This window comes from Bactrocera latifrons, unplaced genomic scaffold (assembly GCF_001853355.1).
Source record: "Bactrocera latifrons isolate USDA-ARS-PBARC rearing strain unplaced genomic scaffold, ASM185335v1 scaffold_122, whole genome shotgun sequence".
In the NCBI taxonomy this organism is placed as follows: domain Eukaryota; kingdom Metazoa; phylum Arthropoda; class Insecta; order Diptera; family Tephritidae; genus Bactrocera; species Bactrocera latifrons.
This window is the reverse complement of record NW_017534653.1, coordinates 810,822-826,608: the sequence shown is the minus strand read 5'-3', so window position 1 is coordinate 826,608 and position 15,787 is coordinate 810,822. Positions and strand designations below refer to the sequence as shown.

At 35.8% G+C, this 15,787-nt stretch overlaps 1 protein-coding gene across 2 annotated transcripts in view; it reads left to right on the top strand.

Annotated features, from left to right (window-relative positions):
• LOC108978466 overlaps nt 1-15,787 on the top strand; it is a 94,536-nt gene that overhangs the window by 11,147 nt on the left and 67,602 nt on the right. The window contains exon 1 of one of the 2 annotated variants that reach the window (XM_018948771.1): nt 11,536-12,404. The exons of the other annotated variant lie outside the window; for it this stretch is intronic. The gene's annotated coding sequence lies outside the window, so the exon portion shown is untranslated. Of the gene's footprint in view, nt 1-11,535; nt 12,405-15,787 lie in introns of those variants that run through there. 2 annotated transcript variants of the gene reach the window in all.

Below are 15,787 nucleotides of genomic sequence, written 5' to 3'. Positions count from 1 at the left end.
CATTTCAAGATATCGTCTGCATATACTCATATTTGGTATCCCAGCAAGCAATTAGACTTAAAGTGCAAATTATGCATTGACTTTACAAAATAAATGCAGCATAATGTAATGGATGTTTATGTCAATAAATAAAAGCGCGTTGAAGCCGAAGTTATAATGCGATTCACATACAAAAACGTTTCCATATTGATTTTGATCGGTCGGTTTGTATGGTAGTAGTCTGCTCTGAAAAACTCCTTCAGATGTTGTAGCGTTGCCTAAGAAAATAATATAAATTCATCGCGTTTTGGCTTTGAATTCGATCACAATCGCACTCTTTTTGAAAAAAAAAAAAGAAAATCAAGTTTATCGGTACGAGACGAGAATGAACCCGTTCCATACTCAAAATGTCTACCAAAATCATTCGAACGGACTCGCGAGAGATATCTCTTGCCATCTTTCTAACACTTACCCGACGACAATGTCCTTTACTCCTTTGATATTAATTGACGATCTCCAAACCGTCTTTGTACCACTCGTAGGTAAGTAGGTAGGTTTTTGTTTTTGATAAAACTGAATCACCTTTTTTCAGCATTTTCTAACATTCTTTATGATTTCGCACACGAAATCTTTGATTAGAAATAGAAAATTTTAAACAAATTCTTTGTTGAATATTTTTATCCATTGTAAAAATCGCAATGCACCACTGAGGTGTACCAACTTACGCAGCAGCTGTCAACAAACTGGTTGAGAGATCGCGCTCATTTTTGGCATAGCAATTAAGGACAATCCTACCAACTTAGCAAAATACATATTTTTTGAAATATCATTTATCGGGAAATTTAATAAAAATTTCCGGATGTTTTTTTTTTGTCCCAATTTATATCTCAAGTCGTTTATAGTAAATTCTCTCCTGTGTTAATACTATTCTCAATACTTTGAAACAAATGTAGAAAAATATAGTTTCATTTTTCTTCACACTGAAAGGGTTTAAACCATTTTGAATGAACTGGCCGACCGACTTCAAAGAACCCTACATCGATTTGAAAAATGAAATAGGGGAGACGTGACACCGGACATACTATACAAACTAAAATTTTGTATAGAATATGTCTTTAAAATAAATACATATTTGAATCGAATAATACAAAGAAGGTCTCCGACATTACATATTAATTAGAAACGTTTAGAAAAGAGTTTTAGTAAAGAGTTCTGTACAAACTGATATTAGTATTGCTTTTGTTTGGAAACCTACAGTCTAATCAAGTTTATTTCATGTTTGAGATAAGTTAAGATGAAGTAAATGACAGTAGAAAACGAAAGCTCTGACGTAATTATGGACGATATTTTGGGAAAATAAAATAAAATGTGTGATACAAATATTTAGAATTTTCATATAAATTTCATAACCAATAAAATAAAAATTAATAGAGGGATTTTTTTAAACCCAAAATTATAACCAATTGGCTTAGGAGGATACGAAGAAATAAATATACATGTATATAATATGTATGTATATGTATTCCAGCACAACATCAAGTCGATAAAACTAAAATACCAAAATACACATTTCCAAAGTCTTAAAGTACGATTCATATCTTGGAAACAGTATAATAAACTTTGTAATTTTATCTAAAGCACAGTTGCGGATAATTGCGTATGCAAGAAGTATGATGTGCCTGCAGTGAAATCGGATGTTCGGTATCATTAATATTTAAGTAATAGTATTCAATGTATATTAGGGATGTGTCTAATTAGTAACTGGTTATTTTATGACACAACCAATTAAAGACAATTCTTAGTTACCACAGTTGGTAATGACTTTATTTATAGAATTTAAAGGTTTTTAATAAGCCATTATTTACCTCACGAAATCTTTCGGGAAAATATATATCGAAATAGCGCTCATTCCTTTGCAATTTAATTTTCCAATTTGTAACTTAGCACAGTTTTACCTCGTTATCCCAACAGTTCAGTTTTAAATTGTTTTGATATCAGAATACCTTGTATTTCATACCTTTCGCCATCTATATAGGTGAACAACCGGGAATATAAATGCAACGCCTGGGAAGGCTTGATGAATTAAAGAAGCTTTGTACTTGTGATTCGAATAACTGAGTTTTCCGGCTTCAAAAAGAATTTTTCTTAGTAGTCCAAGTGCGATCTCCATTTGGGAGAGCTCTTTTCAAATTAGTCGAGAATATGTTAAGTTTACATCGGCTGCACCGAAGCTAAAATACCCTTCATAATACAAAAGTTTCCATAGCAACTTAATTTTTATCGGGCTGTTTGCACGGCTGATTCGATCTGAACAATTTCTTTGGAGATCCGAGCTTTCTATTCAAGCACCTGATTCCGATTGATCAGTTTGTATGGAAACTACATTCTATAGTGGTCCACTATCGGCGGTTCCGACAAGTGAGCAGCTTCTTTGGGAGAAAAGGACGAGAGCAAAATTTTAGATTGATATACCAAAAAACGAAGGACTAGTTCGCGTATACATATATGTCTGACGAACAGAAAGACGAACATTACTTAATCGACTCATCTCGTTATGCTGCATACCATATCGTTATTCATATATCTGTAATTATCTTGGAGGTTCTTCAACGTTTCATTCTGGGTGACACAAACTTTTAATTGCAAATTTAATATACCCTGTTAAAGGTATAAATATGAAATATTATATCAAAATATCCCCGAATGATAACGCTTATCATTAATAATTAATACTTCATATACTTAGAAAAATTATTTATTTATAAACTCAGTGACTCATATTTAATCATTTCCCAACGGTAACAAAACTTTAACTACGTTTTTCTATTACTGATTAATAAAAAAATTATAACATACATACATTTACATTAATTGGAACAATGATAACATCCTACATACTTTCCATTTACTTGTTATATTCGGTATTTGTAGTGCTTTAACATACATATTTACATATATATACAGAAGGAATTCCAACATAACTACCATAAATCTGGTTTTTGGTGAGAAATATTGCGTTTATTTTCGACATCAAGTCTCACAACTTATATATATAATAATTAAAAGAGTAAATTAACGAACTTTTAGTGAGGACCAAAGTGTCACCGCCCGGCTGTATGTATATGTACTACTGTGTTCAAATTGAAAGGTGATGTGATGGGCCTTAAGATAATACAAACAAAGTAAATTTTGGAACGCAATGAATATTTTGGAATGTTCAAATGCGTTGGATAATCTCCTCAGCGAATGAATTATTGAAGTGAAATATGTATGTTCCGTGGTGTCCTATGCTCGAAACATTTGGAGGATTTAGTTGAAGTTTCTCAAAACTTTTGTTAAATCCAGCGCGTTGTTTTACGGAACATAACTGGAGAGTACAATCAGTCTCAACTATACGTAATTATATACATTGCATATACAATATTAAAAAATATAACATTTAATTGAAAGACACTTGGTCTGTCTATAAAGAATTAATGACTATATAAATTAATTTACATATTTTAAGAAACAGCGGCAGTGAAAGTTCCGACAACTTCGTTTCAAATACTTAAGCATACTGACAAATTTTATAATAATATAATTAATAAACGACCGCTTTGTCTGATTACTCTAATATATATATACACTATATAAAAAGAGAGTAAGGAGAACAATTTTCTCTCATAGCAATTTTCCACGGCTTGCATGTCTCTCTTGGTATGTCATAAATAAGCAAATATTTCATTATCGCCGCCTACGTGGGCCACCTTTGCTTCTCCTTAGCAATTTTTACTCTTGCTTGCACCAATTTGTATGTCATTATTTTGTTTATTTTCATTTTACCTTTTATTATCATTTTCTTTGTTTTTGTTTGGTATTCGCACTGGCTGAACGCAAAGTCATATTGGTTCGATAAAACTTGTATGACAAGCGAGGCAACTCACTGGGGCAAAACAAAAATTTATCTTCGTGCACAAGTGCAATACTTAACCCTTGATAGTTTAATATTTTTGGTTAAAAAGTATACAATTTTTGTTGGAATGTTTCCGAATGCAATATTTTCTAACTTATAGTATAATTATTATAAGTATTTCTTGCGATAGAAGTTTTCAAGTCACACTAGAAAAAGGAGAATGGCGCAGGAGCATCCGACTGTCTAGCCGTACTTACAACATATAAACAGACGGATCAAAAATTGCGAACGGAGTCTTCGCCAAAATGTATTGCTCAGAGCTGGATTATAGGCAGCTCTTCAAGTTTCTGCAATACTGCAGTCAGGCATCTCAGGCGTAAACATTTGCGCTCAGGAAAGCGGCTGAAATAGATAAAAACGCAAGTAACAACAGAAAGTGGATTATACATGTCGATTGCCAGGCGTGAACTACGGCAATAATCTCACATCGCAGTATGATAGCGAATATCCTTAGGACCTGTTCTAGTAGGTGTCGGAAAACGGCTGCATACTTACATATACTGGGTTCCAGACCACAAAAGAATTTTGTCCGAACCAGTACAGGAAACACGCAAGTTAAAAGCGATTTTCCAAACGGGCTGACAGACGGACGGGTAAGATGGAGTACTTTAAGGACATACATGCATTTTACTCACATGGTCTTGAAAGGATGCACGACGTAATGTCTAGTCACTATTTAGTGGCGAATCAGATGGGCATTATTAACAACGATACATGCAAAAAGTCCAGGGAAGCAGTCATGAGCAAGAAGGTGAAATATCTTCTTTGCTTCTGACTCCCTTAGATATCTAGGAAGTTCGCAAAAAGCGTTGACGACCTATATGACGAATACTTCAGCTCCAATTAAATTGAGGCTCCATCTGGCATTACTAAGATTCGGAGGATGTGTGTATGGCATGACAGTCGGTCGGTATAACCTAACTTAATATTTGTAATATAAAAGAATCGGAAAGGCAGTTAACGAACACAGTGGTGTCTATAATTAGATAAGTTTGAATTTCCGAGCTTATATTTGAAATGAAAGGTCGTTAAAAATGTTTTGATTGAAGCATTTTTATGAGAAGCATTCCAAATATCTTAATCTTGAAAATATTCCTCAGATTGGGAATAGAAAAGAAGGGTTAGGAGTATTTTTAAAGGTTAGTTTAAATATTTCGATTATTTAAATTTAAATTGTTATGATTATCCAAAAATTATAGGAATTCTTAATTTTAAAACCAAAGACATAGTAAATGAAGTCTAAAATGTTTTACAGCATGCTACCAAATTTCCTATAAAAAATGTTAATGTGCTTTTTATAAAGCAAGTAAAGCGATTTGTCTTGCTGCATTAAAATTATCAACAAATTGAAAATAATTTTGTTTGCCATAAACTTACATTACAACGTGGGGAATTAGAGTTAAAGCAAAAGCCAGAGCCTCAGCTCATTGGCATTGTCTGAATTCCGGACATACTGCAATCTCGTTTATGGTAGCAAAATTGCATGTACACAAATATATATATACATATATATATACGTATATGCATATATAATAATATAAATACCAAACAAGTCCGGAAAATACTGGTAGGTCGAACTGATTAAAGCTGAACTAGTCCGAAAAACCATAAAACGGTGGAGGACTTCAACGAAACTCAAAATAAAATACTTGCTGAGCATATAGATGGAAATCAGTCGATATATATTTCATCTCATCAGACATCTTCATCAACAAACCATAAGTCCCAATTGGTTAACTAAGATAGTTCACTAAATAGCGGACTTAGTTGTTCAACATTAGTTATGTTTCAACTAGTTCAGCACCACAGGGTTTTTGCAAAAATATTTGCGTACAAAATATGCAATCTGCATCGAATAACGTACGGAACATATTCATAATACATATACATATATAATGTATATATAGTGTTCATGGTAATTACTATTACAATCGCCCAAGTGCGTACATTCAATTAAGAGCGAGTAACCAATTCCAGCTATCCATGCAATTGGTTAGTTTGCATCTGAGAAGAAAGTATTTTTATATCGGCAAGCGTCTTATTTCTTCTTTATTGGTACATATACATATATATGTATATATACAGAAAAGGTCATAAAAAAATGGATGGGTTATACAAATTACTACATAGTACAAACATTTCTTGGTAATCATATAAAATTAAGTTTACAGTCAGAATTACTATTTCAGTGCAAACAATTCGACTTCAAGTCGATGTAATATATACAAGTAGTATTGTGTATTTTTTACATCTTTATTAACTTTATCAAGTCCACTGTGCCTGAGATAAACATATTAAGTCTCATCCAGCAACTAAGTAGCTTTGGAACCACCAACTACTCCCTAAGCCAACGACTCTTAATCCATAGCATCGGGAGCCATAAAACCCTTACAATATTACTAAGCACTCCCATTTAAAAAGAAATAGGAGCTTTTTGGTCTGTATTGCCCCAAAATAACTCTGTGGTATGTCCAGTGTTGCTTATGTTCCAAGAGCTGAGGAGATTCTCTAGCGTCCATTGCTTCAAATAATTTTTAAAGTAGCTGAATTCTCTGGGGTATCTTAGGAGAATTGTGTTCCCATGAGCGGGCCAACTAGTCTACTTTTTCATTTACTTCTATTCCTATATGAAGGGGTACCCAGATGATATTAACAGAGTTACCTACTGTATGGTTAATTATTGCCTGCTTGCATAAACGTAAACTAACATATTGATACTTAGTATTTGTGCTACGGATAGCCTTAATTGGATATCCGCTTGGATATCCGCTAGAAGGTTTATGGACTTTTTGGTTAGAGTAGAAGCCCACTTAACACAATTTCTGATGGCCTCAATTTCGGCTGGATTGTAGTAATTTAGTTTGAAGTTTCGCCTTTGGAACTGCCGATCAAAGAACCATTGCTACATACTTCTCTTAGGGGTCTCCCTTACTCGCATTACCATTTTAGGCCGAATTTTTAAAATATGACAAAGATGCTTGGTCAGCTAAAAGGGTTTGCGCGTGTTTCGCTCACTTAAGAATTTAGCGGATGCGCGTTTAGCGCAGTTGCACTTTTGGTTGTAATAGGACTCCAAAGTATGCAAACGGTTTGTATGTTTCTAGCATATAATGTGGGAATGGAATTTATGTAGAAGTTCATAAAATGTTGTGTTAACTTATATGTACATATATTCGCCTCTAATCCCGAGCAAGCAGGCGCGTTGCATCTGTTTTTTGAGTTACACGCGATCTCTGGCAGCGCGAAATAAAAGGATCCACTGTTGCAATGATTTCCACCTTCTCCATAAATGAAATGTAAAATATTCAAAATATTCTAAACTAGAAGATATTATCCGTAGAATGGCCTATGGAAAAAAAACCCAAAATTTACAAAATAACGACTTTTTTGGTCCGATTATGTATAAAAAAATTGATAGCTGTCATAATATTTATTTATTCCTAGTAATAATGCCTCAAGTGACGAAAAAAAGATAAACTGATGGAGCTAACTGAACCGAGCGACTACATTTTAAAAAGCTGCAACTCAAAAACTGTTTGAGCTTTTTTAGTATACAATTTTTAAAGAAATAATCAGACAGAGCGTGCTAATTTTCATGCCTGCATTGTATATTCGCTGGATAAATGAAATGTATATACATATATATGGCAGTATGCAAAGATGAATATACATATGTTTATACCCATACTATATGCATACATATATACCCCTATCAACATAATTCTCATTGTGGTGCCATATGATATCATGCAGCACAGCAACATTTCCATCCACTTCAACTTCAATGCAATCAATAAGAATTACGCAGTCCACATCTGTTGCCGACTGCAACTGCAAACAGTCACACTGAAATAAAGAAGTTCAACGAAATGAAGTCAACGCTTGAAAGTTGAAGAAGCAAAATATGAAAATTATCGGGAAGAACACTGGCCCTGAGCAAGTGACCGCACCAAAGAGTGAATTTACAATGCGGAATTTATCATGAATGCATTCTACAGTTACCCCACACACGTACACATATTCCCTTCCTGATGCAGTTTTATTAATAAGTGGGGTCTCGCAATTAAAATGTGTGTAATTGCGGAAAACAAATAAAATAATTTAATAATTATGAACATATTTGTATGTACACTTTACGTTACTCCATTGTTCATTACTACGCGTAATTATTTATTAATTAACAATTATTTGGCTTTAATTTGTAAATCAACGATATGAAAAATCCGTTGGAAAAATATAATTTTTGTCAAAATTTGTTTATAGCATTTTACATAATTAATATTTCCTCGTATTTTTATATTACGATTGGTCTCTTGGCGTTTAGTTGCTAAATTTCTTTTAAACAGGCATTTGTTTGAGTTTTGAAAACAGTAAAAAGGCACTGAGCGTCAGTTCCACAGGCAATTGGGCTCTTTCTCCTGTCTAAATGGTACCGCCATTTTTCCAGGGCCTCTTCCTTGTATATTGTTATTGCATATTATGTACCGTTAATAGTCACCATTGATAATGTTTCCATTTCACAAATAGTCAATGCGGAATACTAACAGATCGACGTCTAGTAGCGACACACGTCCGCAGAGAAACAATAGAGCATCTCTTGTGCACTTGTACCGCATTGGCAAGACTATGCTGTAAGCATCTGGGGTCCCTACGATATAATACACTAGAGAAGCTATCGATAGTGAGGCCACAGAGTCTGTTAAAGGATACTACTTCTCATGGACCTAGTAACTGGATTCTATCTGGTATCGCAAAGGATCAAAACTGGTCTTTGCTTGGCTCATTGACCTACCGGATTAACCTAACCTAACTTAAGATAGGAAATGAACTTAATCAATTATTATCTCAAAACAAAGAAGCTATAATTTTTTATCTCTTTCCACGATTTCCGAGTCGAGAAGTGGAGCTTCACTTTAGCTTTTATTGTCAGACTTTAGACTCAGATAATTTTATATACAGCTCATAAATCCGACATATGACGTTCAGCTTGTGGTGCCTATACCCCGATCATACATCTATCTATGGACATGTACATGGTTATATATCATACTGCCAACTCTTTTCAGGTCATCAGCGCATTGCTGGAGTCTGTCACTGACAGCAGAAGTAAAAACATCTCAATGATTATTATGACTGCTATCGAGATATGCCATCAAATGAAGTTGATCGCACAGAAGATGCTCGCCAGTGTGCTCACATGAGAGCATACATGGATACCATATGTATACATATAAGCTATGCTCATTGTACAAGCATTCTTATGTACGTATGTACCCATTAACCAGAATTTAAGGAAAAGAAAAAATAATTAAAATAATAGTAATTTTGTGCTAAAGGCAAAGTTGGTGCTTAGATTAGATTAAAACTGAGGAGCTGAAAATATGGTGATTAGGTTTATTGGGAAGATTCAGAAATGAGAAAAGCAAGATAGTGTCATCTACTAAGATGATGCCACAACATTGGAACACCTTACCACCTCGACAAATCCCTTATAAAAAACTAATTGAGTTCTTCCTCTCTTATATCCATTCCTTCATCGTATATCCCATAGGTGACAAGGATCCTGAACTTGTCCCTTGTTAGATTGATTATATATTTAAACATTTTAAAGTTATAACCCATCATTAACGATCCTTCTTCTTTGCGGAGCAGCTCCATAATGGTATGGGGACCAAACGCAATGAAAGGTTTGTGTCCTACCATTGTAGCGAGCTCATCAGCCAGTTAATTTCTGATTCCTGACCAATTAACAGGAGTGGCGCCATTGCAATCAACACGCAGATGCAGGCTTATCATTACAGCCTCATTAGTTGAAGTCCTACCGAGGTCTGCGATGTTTTCGGGGTCCAAGCCACCGCTTCATATGTCAAAATCGGTCGCACGAACATGATATACAACCTTCTGACAATCCTTGGCTTGCAGCCCCAGGATTTACCAGCTAGTCGATTGCATACCATAAGTGCTTTGATCATGCTGACAGGTGAACATGTTGCTTCCACCGCAGAGTGAAATCCAGCGTGAGACCAAGATGCCTTCTATGGTTAGGTTCGTGTGGCCAGGCAGGTTGATGTTCAATCCAATCCCTCTGCGACATCTTTTGGCTAGGCATATTCCCCTTTCTACGATATTGCAGAAAGTTTCTTCAAACTTTCCTCTAGCTATGATAACAATGTCGTCCACATATCGTGGACAACCGATTTCATAGCTAATTAGCAAAACGAGTAATTCGTCCACGACAAGATTCCATAACAAGGGGGATAACACTCGAATTTTGGTATCCCCTATCACCATATCATCTCATACTACGTGTTGAGGAATAAATGTATATTTTCATTGAAAAAAAAAAATGTTCCTTCATTGCTAGGTCATATACGTTCCAGCCCATGTTCCATGTTATTATCTTGGGTACCAAGACTCAATGGTTAAAATTGAGCATACTTAGTAATTATTGTACAGCCTCCGTATTTAATATTTTTTATTCATATTCAATGATTTTGAGTCTATGAAATCAAGTATGTTACAACTGGAGTCATAAAATAAATTTTCTTCAAGAAAAAACCCGCATTTTGTTAATGCTTGAAACGTGAAGCAAAACTGTTGTTTACTGGGTGGTGTCTCACCACAATGCAGCACGTCAAAAGAATTGTGGCAAAATCACATTATTGGCGATACGCACGCAAAACAAATAGAACAGCAACAGCACATAAGCATGCAAAGCAGCACAAGCTCACACACTTGGCTAGCTTTGCGTTGCAGTGGGTGCTAAGCGGTACACAAATTAGGTGCCACTACAGAACATACTTACTAATCTAGAGCTGCTGCATGCGGGTAGCCGCTGTGCGCATTTGAGTTGCCGATGTCTGCCGCATGCTTTATTTGCTTTCGAGTTCACTGCGCCGAGCTCACTTAGCTGAGCTATGTGCATCTTCAAGTGTGTCTGCTAGAGATCGCTGCAGTTGCAGCCGCGCTTTGTTAATCAAGCCATTGTAAAGCATTTCTGTTGCAGCAGTCAGCATTGGTATGGAATGTTATTGTTTATATGTTATACACACACAGACTTATAACTTTTGGGCGCATGTAGAAGCGTTGTTGGTACGTGTTCTTGGCGCATCTTCCGCCACCGCGCTGCCGTTTCACTACTTAAATATTCCACTAAGATAGCGTTAGTGCTCACGCTGACTTCAATCTTCTTCACGGTCTCTCTGCGCTATCTCAGCGGCTGGCTGGCACCGACTCTGATTGCCTGCTCGTGGCGGTCGCACTTGTCTGTTTTCCGCCTGTCGATAGCACATCTGCCCAGCACGCACTGACTTCAAGTGTGTCTTCGAGAGTTGCGCACTCTCCAACGCGCTCATTTTGCTCATTTGGCTTGTGCTGGCTATGCTGGAGTCATGTCGTCGTTGCTAAATGTTTGTTATTATGCGAGTACGTTACGTCCTCAATATTCATTACTAGTGTGCTCATATGCTCTTGACTCTGTCGCATTTTGGTTTGCGCTGTTGTTTTTGCTTTTTACTTGAGTTGCTGTTGGCCGCTTTGCTGACTGGCTTGACAGCTTAACTGTTTGGAATTTTTCAGTTTTCTCGCAGTCGCGCTACGTATAAGTCGCGCTTAAACATTTTCACTAGGCGTAAGCCACCTGGGGAAAATATAAATAGAATTTATAAATAGTTTAGTGCGTTAGAAATAAGAATTCTGTGAAAAATTTTACAAGTGCACATACATAAATTATTAAGAGGCGAATTAATTAGTTAATTTGAAAACTTTAAGTATGCCAAATAAATTGAGCTGAAATTAGCAATCGAAAAGTGCTGATTGGTGGCAAGTGAAACGGAAGTGCAACGAAAAGTGTTAAATGTTTAATGAAAGTGCAACGAATGTGAGGAAAGTGCAATAACAGCAAAGTAATCAACACATATGCACAACATAACAGCACACATGCAGCGCTGATGAAGTGAAAATTCGCCACTTTTTGCATATCTACTATTTATAGGCTCGCCAAGTGCAGTAAACAGGTTCAATCCAGTACGCATGCGCAGCTAGTAGAAAAGTGCACAACAGCTAGACACCCAACTTGACTCGACTAAAAAACAGACGTACACACATATGCATATACGCACAGGAGCAACATAATTGTTTTCAGTTAAAGTATCAGTAGCAACCAGTTGCTTTAAACAACAATAACAAAAGTCACAAAATTGTATTAAGAATAGTCACTTCACAATTTGTATTTATTTCGTTAGTGAAATAGCAGCAACAAGTGAGCGCGCTGTGTGTTGAACTCGAACTTGACTTGAATTTCGTCGAACGGCTGACTTTTCGTGTTGTTCGTATTCATATTGAGCGGCGCTGGAATTCCAAATATGCGCGCTGCTCAGCACTGTTGCTTCGCCTTTCGTCTCCTGTTGTAATGTGTCGGCTTTTGTGTGGAGATCAGCGTTTTTTACGTCACAGGCACACAGGCTTCATGGTAATTAAAAAAAACCCAACTAATTCTTATCTTTACGTAATTATTTTCAACAAACTGTGTTTGTGTTTGTGATTTTTTTGTTGAAATTTAATCGCGTATGAAACACTAACTGTAATTAAATTACTGCCGTATTATTACGTTAAATATGTGCGCCGGCTAAACTTAACCCTTTAACGACCACATATAAAAATATTAACTTTTAAATTCCGAGGCTTTTTTCTTCCTTTCTTTGGGGGTGTTTTTTACGTGGCGGGTCCCCGACGCAGCGCACAACCCTGAGAAGTGATGTTTCGCCTTCTGACTTTAGCTTGCCTTCAAACTGATGTTTGTTTGGCTACCCAGAGGATAATTGGCTTAAGACCCGAAGTCGTGAGCTGCTTAAGCCATATGTAAAGGAACGTTTCTGGCCACTCCCAAGTGAATAGCGCTCAGAGAACTTTCCTCGCTTGCGTAAACTTCTCCACATGACTCTATCCCCCAAGAAATTTGAAATTTGAATTTGATTGATATAAATTATTATGTGTTCTTAATATCACGAACAGGGTATATTAAGTTTGAGATGGTGTTTGAAACACCCAGAGAGATGTATGTAGGTAAAAGAGGGTATCCGAAACTACTTATAATATAGCTATACATAAATCATCAGAACTGAGTTAATTTAGTCATGTTCGTCTAATTGGCCCTTTAGTTTTTCACATATGGACCCGAAAATTTGAACACGTCGTTTTCTCTCCAGGAATCTGTTCATTTATCGGTATGATGTTTGTAACACCCAGAGAGATATAGGTAATAGAGGGTATCCGAAACTACTTATAATATAGCTATACATAAATCATCAGAACTGAGTTGATTTAGTCATGTTCGTCTAACTGGCCCTTTGGTTTTTCACATATGGACCCGAAAATTTAAACACGTCGTTTTCTCTCCAGGAAGCTGTTCATTTATCGCTATCGCCGATATCGAAACACTAAAGCATATAGCTGCCATACAAACTGAACAATGAAATCACGTTCTTGTACGAAAATTCTTTATAGTATCTTTAATTTTTTAGAGTTTCTCTGCTGTATAACTGAAGTTAAAGTTTTTTCTTGTTTTTAAAAAATGTCACATATTCAGTGTACCTAAGATATTGCTTTAGTTTGAACTGTATTGATATAGATCCATACCAGGCGCGATAATAATGTAAAGATCTTTAACACGATTTTGACTCAAATTGCAATTCTCAATTTCAGCTGTGGCTTTTAAAAGCGTCCTAAATAGTTTGTATTTTTTGTTTTTTTTTTCCGGAAAAATGGCCATGGTGCCAATGGTGCCATGTTACACGGGCCAAGAATATAAGAGGATTTCTTTACATCCCTATTTTTAATAGAAATGTTCAAAACTGTAGCTGATAATTAACCTTACGTAATATCAATCTTTTTTTGTAGAATATAATTGAAAAAAATTTAAATAAAATATAACAAAATAAATCAACAATTTTTAACGAAAAGGAAGGGGGCTGCTTCCGGTCAGCTGTCATTCTAATGTGTTTAATGTGATAGTTTCAATAGGCAGGAACTAGTTGACTATTATCTCTTGAGCAGTCACAAAATTTGTCCGCCTAGCGATAAATTGGAAATTTACTGGGTGCTAATTATAACAGTTGTTTGGAAGAAAACGTAGTCATCGGAACGCTTGCTGTTTGACTTCTTTATGAGATCAAGGCAGCAGCACTTTGGGTCTGACATCTTCAACCAATTACGCAAATTTATATGTACGAAAGCGTTGTTTAACATAATATTTCACCATAAATAATAAGCTCTAGCAGACAAAATATTTGTAAATGATGATCCTTACTTTTTTAAAAGAATAATGGAGGAACTTCAAATTTAGTGGGGAATGCTAATAAGCGTTCTAAGGGAGATTCTTGGCATTTTTTTTTGTATGTTGGTTACGGCTAAGTCTCAGATGGTCCACCCATTAAGTTCAATTTTCAATAATTCGTTCGAGCATTTCGACTGGTAACTGTCGAATGACACGTGCGATGTTTTGCTCCAAGGTCTGAATCGAAGAGGGATTGTTCTCATAGACTTTACATATCCCCACAGGACAGGGTCTAACGGTGTGTTATTACACGATCTAGGTGGCCAATCGACCAGTTCAAAGTGTGAAACCATCTGCTCAGCGAAGTGTTGTCTAAATAAATCCATCCATAAATTGTTGAAACTAAACGTTGCTGAGATTACGAGCTTCAATCTCAGACATCAAATAGTCGTTTGTTATGACGCGATAACGGTCGCCATTGACGGTTCCGTTCTCAGCTGCATCTTTTTTCAAGAAAATTTTATAGTAATCGGAAGATTTGTATTCGAGAAATCTCTGAGCAAAGTTGAAAGTTGTAGCTTAGAGAAAACGATAAACTGATTATCCTGATTGAACTGAGCAGCTAAACTTTAGAAGGCTGTAACTCAAAAAAAAAAAAAAAAAAAAAAAAGTTTTTTCTTAATTTCACTGTAGGTGTGCCACTCAAAGGGTTAAGCTTTCTTGCTGAGTTAATTGTAATTTCTTTTATTGTTATTATTTTTCGGCGCTTGCGCGTTTTGTCTTTAATTTTTATTAAACAACTTTTTGTTGACACTTTCGGCGGTTGTTTCTCGCACACAGATACATGCATACCATACTTATAAATATATAATTCGGCAAATATAATATATAGTATACGTGTATAGTATGCAAACTCGTATATTTGTATATTTTTATGTTCAAACTTAGTGAGTACGTGTCGACCTTTAAGAATAACCAAGCCTGCTTTAAATATTTTGAGGGTCATCTTCGTCAAACCATATTCACACGCACACATATTTACATGCATAGCAGAACCACAAGTCACATATAAACACTAACAGTTAGCTATTGCCAATTGAGCGACAGCACTCGCTTTTGTATTCACGCGCTACTGCATGTAACGTACTTGATGTTGCTGATTTTTGAGGCATCCACTTTGAGTAATTGCTAATTACATGCCACTTTAGGCTGCAGCAAAAGTTGCCGAAAAACTTAAAAATCCAACCAGAACCATAACAATAACAATAGCAAGCAGCAGAAATGTGGTAACAGCGCTGACCCTCAAGCTGCACGGCAGGTTGTGCTGCTTTTATGGCTTTGCCGGTAGGTTAGCCCATGTAGGCTTTGTTGCATCAGTGGCTTGGCCACTTAGTCGGCGGCTAAATTGCTTCTTAACACTTCGCCTTCTTTGTTGGCTACTTGTACTTGTGAATACATACATATAATAACGGGTGATTTTTTAAGAGCTTGATAACTTTTTTAAAAAAAAAAACGCATAAAATTTGCAAAATCTCATCGGTTCTTTATTTGAAACGTTAGATTGGTTCATGACATTTACT